Genomic DNA, 9679 nt, shown 5'->3' with positions numbered 1-9679 from the left:
CCCAAGTGAAGGAGTTTAAGTACCTTGGGGTCTTGTTCGCGAGAGGGGGACCATGGAGCGTGAGATTGGTCGGAGAATCGGAGCAGCCGGTGCGGTATTACATTCCGTTTATCGCACCGTTGTGAAGAAAAGAGAGCTGAGCCAGAAGGCAAAGCTCTCGATCTACCGGGCAATTTTCGTTCCTACCCTCACCTATGGTCATGAAGGCTGGGTCATGACCGAAAGAACAAGATCCAGGGTACAAGCGGCCAAAATGGGTTTCCTCAGGAGGGTGGCTGGCGTCTCCCTTAGAGATAGGGTGAGAAGCTCAGTCATCCGAGAGGAGCTCGGAGTAGAGCCGCTGCTCCTTCGCGTCGAAAGGAGCCAGTTGAGGTGGTTTGGGCATCTGGTAAGGATGCCTCCTGAGCGCCTCCCTAGGGAGTTGTTCCAGGCACGTCCAGCTGGGAGGAGGCCTCGGGGAAGACCCAGGACTAGGTGGAGAGATTATATCTCCAACCTGGCCTGGGAACGCCTCGGGATCCCCCAGTCGGAGCTGGTTGATGTGGCTCGGGAAAGGGAAGTTTGGGGTCCCTACTGGAGCTGCTGCCCCCGCGACCCGATACCGGATAAGCGGATGAAGATGGATGGATGGATGAAAGCTAGCATAAGCTCACTAGCATCCAGCCCGCTTCTAAATACTGTAAATACCTTTTAATTATCTCAACACTTTTTAACAGTTAAACTGAAACACTGGCGCTGAACTCCAGGTGCTGCAGACGCAGACGGTCCGCCATCAGTGGGGCTCGGCCAGCGGGGAAACATCGCTAGAAAGCTCCGCTGCCGACCTCAACGGGATCTGATCTCCAGCAAGACATGGAAAGCTCCAGACCCAATAGCAGCGGCACAACCCCCCATGAGTCCACCGGCAGTGTTGGTGGAATAGCAAGCTAGCGTTAGCGAACTAACCAACCAGCCCGCTTAAAAAAAAAAAGTAATTTAAAAGGCACGCATTATACCCACTGATGGTGGTCTGTCCGCTGCTGCAAGACCTGGAGCTCACCGCCAGTGTTTCAGTTTGACTGTTTAAAGTGTTAGGATAATTAAAATGTATTTATTTATAAGCGGGGTTAGTTTGCTAACGCTAGCTTGCTATTCCACCAACACTGAGCGGTGAGCGCCAGTGTTTCAGTTTGACTGTTAAAAAGTGTTGAGATAATTAAAAAGTATTTGTTTAGAAGCAGGCTGGCTGCTAGTTAGCTAACGCTAGCTTCCATGCTACATAAATAAGCCGGACAGAGTTGTCCCTCACAAAAAAACACAAGTAAAATTAAAAAACACTGCATAAACTTTGCTACTGTGTGTTTATTTTAATATAAGTACACCTACATGTAGGGTGACGAGATTGCAATATAAGCCTATATATTAATATTAGGAGTATCCATATGTCAAGGGTGTATATTTTCATTAGGCGGTGCAGTACAGCCCAATCCAGCAGGGGAGAGTTCTAGCCCGACCAGGCTCCTCTCTTTACATTGTAAGCCTCACTGGGTGTCCAAACTAAAATGATAAGAGGCAACTTGGTAGACTCCTTACTGATGTTTATATCTGTACTCACAATGCCCTTTTTTTTTTTAAAACACCAGCCAATCACAAGTGTTCATGTGTATAATCAATGTGTGAGTAATCAGGAAGCTCACATAAAAGATAATTGCAAGGTCTACCAAATGTTTAACTTCACTACCCGTAAGCTGTTGGAACCTTGTTTGCCACAGGGTCCAAAACTTTCCGTCGAAATGTCAATCACACACTTTCCAGCCACTTGTCATGAGCGACAGAGCAGATTGGCGCAGCGGAAGCGTGCTAGGCCCATAACCCAGAGGTCGATGGATCAAAACCATCCTCTGCTAATTTTTTTTATTAATCCTTTTGGGATGACCCTCGCAAAGAAATTGAAATATGTTGTTGATGGCTTTAAAACCTGTAAATGCAACTGCGGTGGCTTGAAATTAAACCTGGGCAAAATGCTTGCACTGCTATGGTATAAATCATAGTCAAAAAGTAACACACCTGTTGCCTTTCTGCTGGACAATACAACGCTCACTGCAAATCTTGTGACACAGACAGATAATACATGGTGGAGACAGTTGGCTTCCAGTACCTATAAAGTAACACCACACTGTTCATGAAGGCACAACTGAAATTAGGGTTACTGAGCTGTGTCATTGGTTTTCTATTACTCTGGAAGAATACCTTTTGTTGTCTCCAGGATTCGAACCTGCGAGGGGAGACTCCAATGGATTTCTAGTCCATCGCCTTAACCACTCGGCCACAACAACATGACAACAATACTCATACCTGTTTGCACAAATGTTCATAAACCTTTCAATTGGTTAGCAGTAGTTACCAGACACGGCAGTAGTGCACTGCCTGTGTCTGTGGATCCTTGTGGAGGCAGCTTGATTGATTGATATAGACCCTTATTTGTACCATAACAGAGATCTAATATTTTATCAAATCGGGTTGGGCAAGTAACCTTTCTGGTTACTTCTTGACAAATAAAGCAAGTAACCACACAATAAAAATGACTGCGATGGCTGGGAATCGAACCCAGGTCAACTGCTTGGAAGGCAGCTATGCTCACCACTATACCACCATCACTAGACAAGACAGTTGGTGTCCTTAAACGTTGTCTTTTTCTTTTTCCTTTATTAAATTAAGGCATTAAGATCATTCCCAAAGTTAATTTTTTGCAAAGATTGCAAAGCCAGAAATCTTGGTGAAGTCGTTGACTTAAATTTTAACAGCCACATTAAGACAATTACAAAGTCAGCCTATTATCACCTTAAGAAAATATCAAGGGTTAAAGGACGTATGTGTCAACAGGATTTGGAAAAAAACTTTGCCATGCTTTCATTTTCAGTAACTTTTAAATCAAGGCTGAAAACTTTTCTTCTTGATGTTGCCTTTCTTTAAATGGTTATTCATTTCTTTGTTTAATTTTGTATACTGTCCTGTAACTTTTTTCTTGTGTTTTATCTGTTTTTATTTTTTAACTGTTTATTCTTGTGTTTTATCCAACCAAAAAGGGAGCATATCAATTAAGCTGACTCTACATGGATCCACAGACACAGGCAGTGCACTACAATTTGCACTTTGCCCGTGTCTGGTGACTACTACTAACCAATTGAAAAGTTTATGAACATTTGTCCAAACAGGTACAGCACTGCTTTTCAGATTGTTGTGGCCGAGTGGTTAAGGTGATGGACTAGAAATCTATTGGGGTCTCCCCGCGTAGGTAGAAATCCTTCTGACAGCAAAAGGCATGTTTTAAGAGTGGTAGCAATCCAATGACACATCACAGACTATCAAATTGCAGATGTGCCTCCATGAACAATGTTGTATTACCTCATAGGTACTGGAAGTCACCACAAATGTTTCTCTTATCCTCTATTTTCAGTCTGTGTTACAAGATTTGAACTGAACATTGTATTTTTTAAATTTTGTATTTAAAAAGCAGAATAATATGGTTTAAAGAGGCTTATCTCGACAGTGTCAGAACACCAGGAGGACTCTTCTGGCGACCATGTTACACACACTCACACACCCACATACACACATATACACTCTCACATACACACACATTCACATACACAGACCTGTACACACTCACACACTCTCACTCACACACACACAATCACACCCACCTACATTCTCACGTACACACACACAGAAACATATATACACACATGCACTCTCACAAAGACACACACAGACAAACACACACACAGTCTCACTCACACACACTCACACACATACACTATTGAGGTCATAACGTAAGTGTGATTTGGAATTGAATGTGCAGCGTTCCCAGTGTATTTATGTTATGGAATTAAAAGCTATTCTAAGGATGATTTTGAGAATTATTCACTGTTTTATTCACCATTATTCTGAACACACAACTGTGTGTGTCAGTCCCTCCAGCATTTCGCAATGTTGTAATTGTACAATTCACACAAATTCAACCAATCACCGTGACTTTGGTGCGACCCCCAATTTTGACCAATCACTGCAACTTTTCCGTAAATTTGACCAATAACCAGAGTCTCCCCTGACTTCAACTAATCCGAGCAGTCCCACGTGCCAGTCTTTGTCTCAGTATGACACACATGGGGATGCAGGAAAACTGGAGACGTATCGTACAGGATGACCTAAACTGAAAACAGCTACAATCATAATAGTGCAGTGATGCGTCAAAGTCAAATACTTTATCAAACCATAGGAATGTGTCCGAGGCCAGGTGAGGAATTAACAATGTAAGATAACAAGCCACAGACACATTTTCAAATTCGATTATTCAACAAATTGTCTTAAATCCTCCAGCCAGTTTCATATTACACATTTGCAGCATCCTAAGTCTTTTTCTAGAAGATTAGTACAAAACTTAGCCTAGAGTAATTTTTTATTTTCCTCCAGTTATTTTTAAACATTTAAAAAACAAAGACATTGCAACTTTATTGCAAGACAAGCTTTACAAAGCTCCCGCAAAAATCTGGCATTTTGGACTGCAATAATCGCAAAAAAAAAGACAAAAAAAAAAAAATCTGGGACTGATGTCTTCATCTGTTGAAAAGTACAATACATAACCATTTCCCCAGTGTGTGTGCGCGCAGGTTTATTTAGGAGAGCACAATGTGATCTTTTGCAGGTCTCTGGTACTGTGTGCATTTCCATGTGTTGGAAAGCACAATGTTACCATTACATGAGGTAGTTTGCAGCTGCTGTTTGTATTATTGTGTGTTTGTGGGGGCGTGTATGTGTGCAGGTGTTTTAGTGGGTCTTTACATGTGCTCATCTGCTATAAAGCACAATAGTGTTCCATTGGACCAACAGGTCAAAAATTGACCTAGAAAACCAAACTATGTATTTTAAAACCCTAAAATTCATAAATTTCATCAATAATAAATTTTAAACCCGTTATTTTGGTTAATAGAAATTCATTTCTGATAAAGAACTTAACATGTAAAATTTGAAGTGTTGATCCCTAAGTGATCACCTTTTTGTGCAATTGTTTTAGTTTGGAGGCATGCATAAAGTAATGGCAAAAAGAAACCGTTGTGCTTCCTGGCAGATTAAATCATTCATAGCTTTCAATTTATCAGAGAAGTATGGTAAAATCAGTTCAGTTTAATATCACCACAGATATAAGTAGGTACATGCAGAAACATGTCAAAGGCACATCAGGTTGACAAGGTAACAGGCGTCAGGTTGGCAGCCTGGTCGCCCAGCGTCAGGTTGGCAGCCTGGTCGCCCAGCGTCAGGTTGGCAGCCTGGTCGCCCAGCGTCAGGTTGGCAGCCTGGTCGCCCAGCGTCAGGTTGGCAGCCTGGTCGCCCAGCGTCTGGTTGGCAGCCTGGTCGCCCAGCGTCTGGTTGGCAGCCTGGTCGCCCAGCGTCTGGTTGGCAGCCTGGTCGCCCAGCGTCTGGTTGGCAGCCTGGTCGCCCAGCGTCTGGTTGGCAGCCTGGTCGCCCAGCGTCTGGTTGGCAGCCTGGTCGCCCAGCGTCTGGTTGGCAGCCTGGTCGCCCAGCGTCTGGTTGGCAGCCTGGTCGCCCAGCGTCTGGTTGGCAGCCTGGTCGCCCAGCGTCTGGTTGGCAGCCTGGTCGCCCAGCGTCTGGTTGGCAGCCTGGTCGCCCAGCGTCTGGTTGGCAGCCTGGTCGCCCAGCGTCTGGTTGGCAGCCTGGTCGCCCAGCGTCTGGTTGGCAGCCAGCGGTTTGGGTCCGTTCAGGGCAATTGAACATCTGCAAGTTTTTGAATAGCTGCCTCAGCTTCTACTTCATTGGTTTCCAGTTGTGCTGAAAATACGTAGAAATCGTTAATTCCCAACTACCCTTGACATTAATACTGTAAATAATTTACCATTAAGGCTTCTTTGTTTTTGATTAAAAAGTAAAGTATTAAGACTTCCTTTTAAGACTTGATACCTCCAAAACATTTAATTGGTAATTAGGCCAGTGGCGTTTGTTACATCATTACAGGATCTGTATTGAGATTAAGTTAGCACAGCAGTTGTGTTCATGTGCTGCATTTACTTGGTTTGGGAAATTCCACAATGTCTACAGAGCTACCTTAGCTTAAGTTGGCTGACTGACTATATAAATGTCTGAATAATTTGAGAAGCCAGCTTTATACCCACATTGTATGGTGAAAATAGCTTAAATTAAACATGGGTTGGAATCCCCGTTCCAAAAGCCAGACAACTTAACCTTAATTTACTACATTGTGCCACAAAGAACCTCAGCTGTAAACACAATTGCAGCATTTTCCCAATATGGTTTCTTAGAACCTGCTCACCTTTTTTAGCAGCTTGGATCAACAGGACTCCATTGACTGAGAAGTGCAAAGGCCTCTTCATGGAGATATCATTGGGAGACACATCTGCAGTTCAAAATAAATTCAGTTAGTATCCGTAAGTAGCTCTATAAAGAGTCTGTCACTAATGTTCTTACCTCTAATCATTCTCCTCTGCAGCGCATCATCATGTCTTTCATTTGTGCCGCCAACTGGCAAACTCAAGCCTGAGGACAATGCAACTGCGGTTAATCAAATGTTTCTGCTGTTTGACACCACATATCATGAACTTGCTAAATTTCATTTCAGTAATTGAGTAATTTACCCTACTCTTTACATTCGCTATACTCCACTACATATTTGAATACAAGCTTCAAACAGAAGAAATGTAACAACCTTTGTTAATCCAAACAGTCAGCACACAAACAACAAAGACCCAAACAGCTGCATCACTCCTGTCACCAAGAGAAACTGGTTCCTGTGCTACATGCCAGGTTAAAAACCATCATGCAGGTAGCACAGCTGTTGCTGATCAGCTCTGATTGGCTCTCTCTGCAGAGTCAGTGCTAGTTGAGATTCAGCCCATGAAAATGGAATTTGGAAGCAAGGGACATGTACAGACTATATTGTAAAGAAAGTCCAGGAAGTTGTGTTTTTTACAAGAAAGAAAGTCAATGATGTTTGTCTGAACACTGTTAGACTTTTTTTGTAAATTTGCGTTAACTTACTGGCAACGTGCTGTAACTTCCTGATTACAGTATCATAACTGTACATGTTTTTTTACAGTATAATACCCTTACTGTAACTTAGTTTTACAGTAGTAAAAATACCCTTAGTTTTACTGTTTAAAGAACTCCACAGTGGGAAAGCCCCAGGGATTGATTAAATCGTTGAGAAATATTGTAAGGAGAGGCTGTCTTGGTTGACATACCTCTTTAACATTGCGTGGAGGTCTGTGGCAGTGCAAGGAGTGGCAGACCAGGGTGGTTGCTCCCCTCTTCAAGAAGAATGGCATCTGCCCATTACAGGAGTATCTCTATGCTCAGGCTCCTTGGTAAACTCTACTCCAAGGTCCATTACACCATGGAACCTTTAGAAGTGTTGCAGGGGTATGCTAGGCAGTTTCTTTCATGATATCCACTGTGTGCTATTGAAGGCACACAACATCAACAAGGATGAAAAAGCAACAATTGCTTGCCAACTTAAGTCATTTAGTTAGCTAAGCATCCAAGGATGTGGAAAAAAAGCAAGTCAAGAACAGGTTTTGAAGGACTTGCCACAGACAGTGAATACAGCAGTAGATATGTCTGCTATGTACAACACATGGTAACTTTACATCTGTTGACAATAAAGATGCTCACAAATGCTGCACTTACAATTGCGTTTCTTGTGCACATTCATGTCCCTTATTACAAGAACTGCTAAGTTCTTTATTCCCAATATCATGTCTCAGAAAAACTAGCTGTCAGAAGTGGGATTTGAATCCACGCCTCCAGTGGAGACAGCGACCTGAACGTATCGCCTTGGACCGCTCGGCCATCCTGACTGATCCAACAAATGCAGTAGGACCTGTCTCAAAATTATAATTTAATATAGTAAATTAAAGATGTCATGATATAGTAGGTTCTCAGTCATCCATGTCATAGTTAACAAGGAAGGTTTCTCAACTGTCAGTCCAAATATATGGGCGTTCATGGAGACATGGAAGAAAGTCACCAGGGTGGCAATGTGCTTGACAAAGGCAATACATTGCGCGGGATGTGAAGGCAATGTGCAATACAGGCCAAATCCTATGGTGGGAATCAATATCCACTAATGTTTCTGTCAACAATGTCCACCTGAATCCAGAAATGTCCCTGCCAGATGGGAATAGACCTGACAATTGGATCAACATTGGTGCATTATCTTCAAAATGTCCAACTGAGTCCACAGATATACCTGCCAGATGGGAAATAAACTGATAACTGTCTTTGTGGTCTAAATGTGTCAAATATTTCCGTACAATGTCCACATTGAGTCCAGATGTGTCCGTTTTGGTTCCTGATCCATGCTATTACCCCAAATTTCACAACTAGGCCAAGGGCAACGGGACTTGGTAAAGGTTCTCCGCAGAATTTTGTCTCTCATCCAAGGACTTCTTTAGGTTGTTTTTTTACACAGAAAGGGTTGGACACAGTGCCCACTCCCCCACCCTATCTGACCTTGAAAGCTGTGGGGAAAGGGGGTGTCCAAAGCTAATAGACCATCAACAAGCAGTTCTGAGGCACTATGCTGGCCCATCCAGGATGAGCACTGTATACTCTGACTCTATTGCCCCTTATCATATTAAGCTGTTACACCTAAGGCGGACCCCTGGCTAAATGACCCCACAGGGGCCCTTAGGCAACACTGCAGACAAGCTGAACAAAGATGAAAGACAATCTACATGTGACACTGTGTATTAATGGCGTCTAGCCCATACCAAGAATGCTGTGAAGGTGGTGAAGATGCAGCATCTCTTTCTGTCATAGCTAGCAATTGCCACGAACCTAGATTGTTATTTAATACTATTAACTCCGTCATAAATCCATGCCCCTCTGCTCAACAGATGTGTCAATTATTACATGTAGAATGTCTTGGTTATTTTATTGACAAGTAGCATCTATCTGGGAAATTACCAGTGCTAATTTAAGGTATTTTTATCTGCTGCTCCTACACACTCAGCTGTGTTTGAGGAATTTAAGCCTGTGTTGAGTTGTACACACATGAAACCTGCCAACTGTCCCTTAGACGTTGTCCCCGCCAGAAGCGTGAAGGAGTTTTTAATAGCACCATTGGGGCGAGTCTTCTCACTCTTTTTATTAAATGCTAAGCCTGTACTTTGTTACTTTCTTGAGTAAAGTTTAAATCAGTACTTCTACTTTTACCAGAGTATTTGTTAACACAATTATCTGTACTTCTACTTGAGTATGGGCAGTGAGTACTTTTTGCCATCTCTGATGGTTCATTGGTATGCAGTCACTTGATGTAATACAAGCAAATACATAAGTCCCCACCCAACAGTTTTGTGATACATGGCGGTCAACTGTATGTCAATGATCAAGCTTGTTGCTGTGACCAAGAAACCACCAGCAATGACTGATACATCATCAGTTCCGGAATTTTCTTGGATTCCAAATATTTGAATTCAAAGTCAGAATCCAGTGACATGTAAGAACAGTACAATGCACGTCCAGCTTCTACAGTTTCCGCATGAGTCATCAGCTTCCCCAATTTCTGAGAACAGGAAAATAGCCTGATAAGCATACATGTGCAGCTCACCTCAAAAGCCATAAAAACACATGCTTGTTGCTTAAAGATCGAGCTCCCGCTCAAAAA

The 9679-nt window shown here is 42.8% G+C and overlaps 1 non-coding gene across 1 annotated transcript; it reads right to left on the bottom strand.

Moving 5' to 3' along the window:
- Nucleotides 1-2565: 2565 nt before the first annotated feature.
- Nucleotides 2566-2637, bottom strand: trnag-ucc (transfer RNA glycine (anticodon UCC)). The gene has a single exon. It is a non-coding gene; the product is annotated as a tRNA-Gly (tRNA).
- Nucleotides 2638-9679: the final 7042 nt, after the last annotated feature.

The sequence above is a fragment of the Etheostoma spectabile genome, unplaced genomic scaffold, assembly GCF_008692095.1.
Source record: "Etheostoma spectabile isolate EspeVRDwgs_2016 unplaced genomic scaffold, UIUC_Espe_1.0 scaffold00018644, whole genome shotgun sequence".
NCBI classification, from domain to species: domain Eukaryota; kingdom Metazoa; phylum Chordata; class Actinopteri; order Perciformes; family Percidae; genus Etheostoma; species Etheostoma spectabile.
This window is presented reverse-complemented; position numbering and strand designations above follow the sequence as displayed.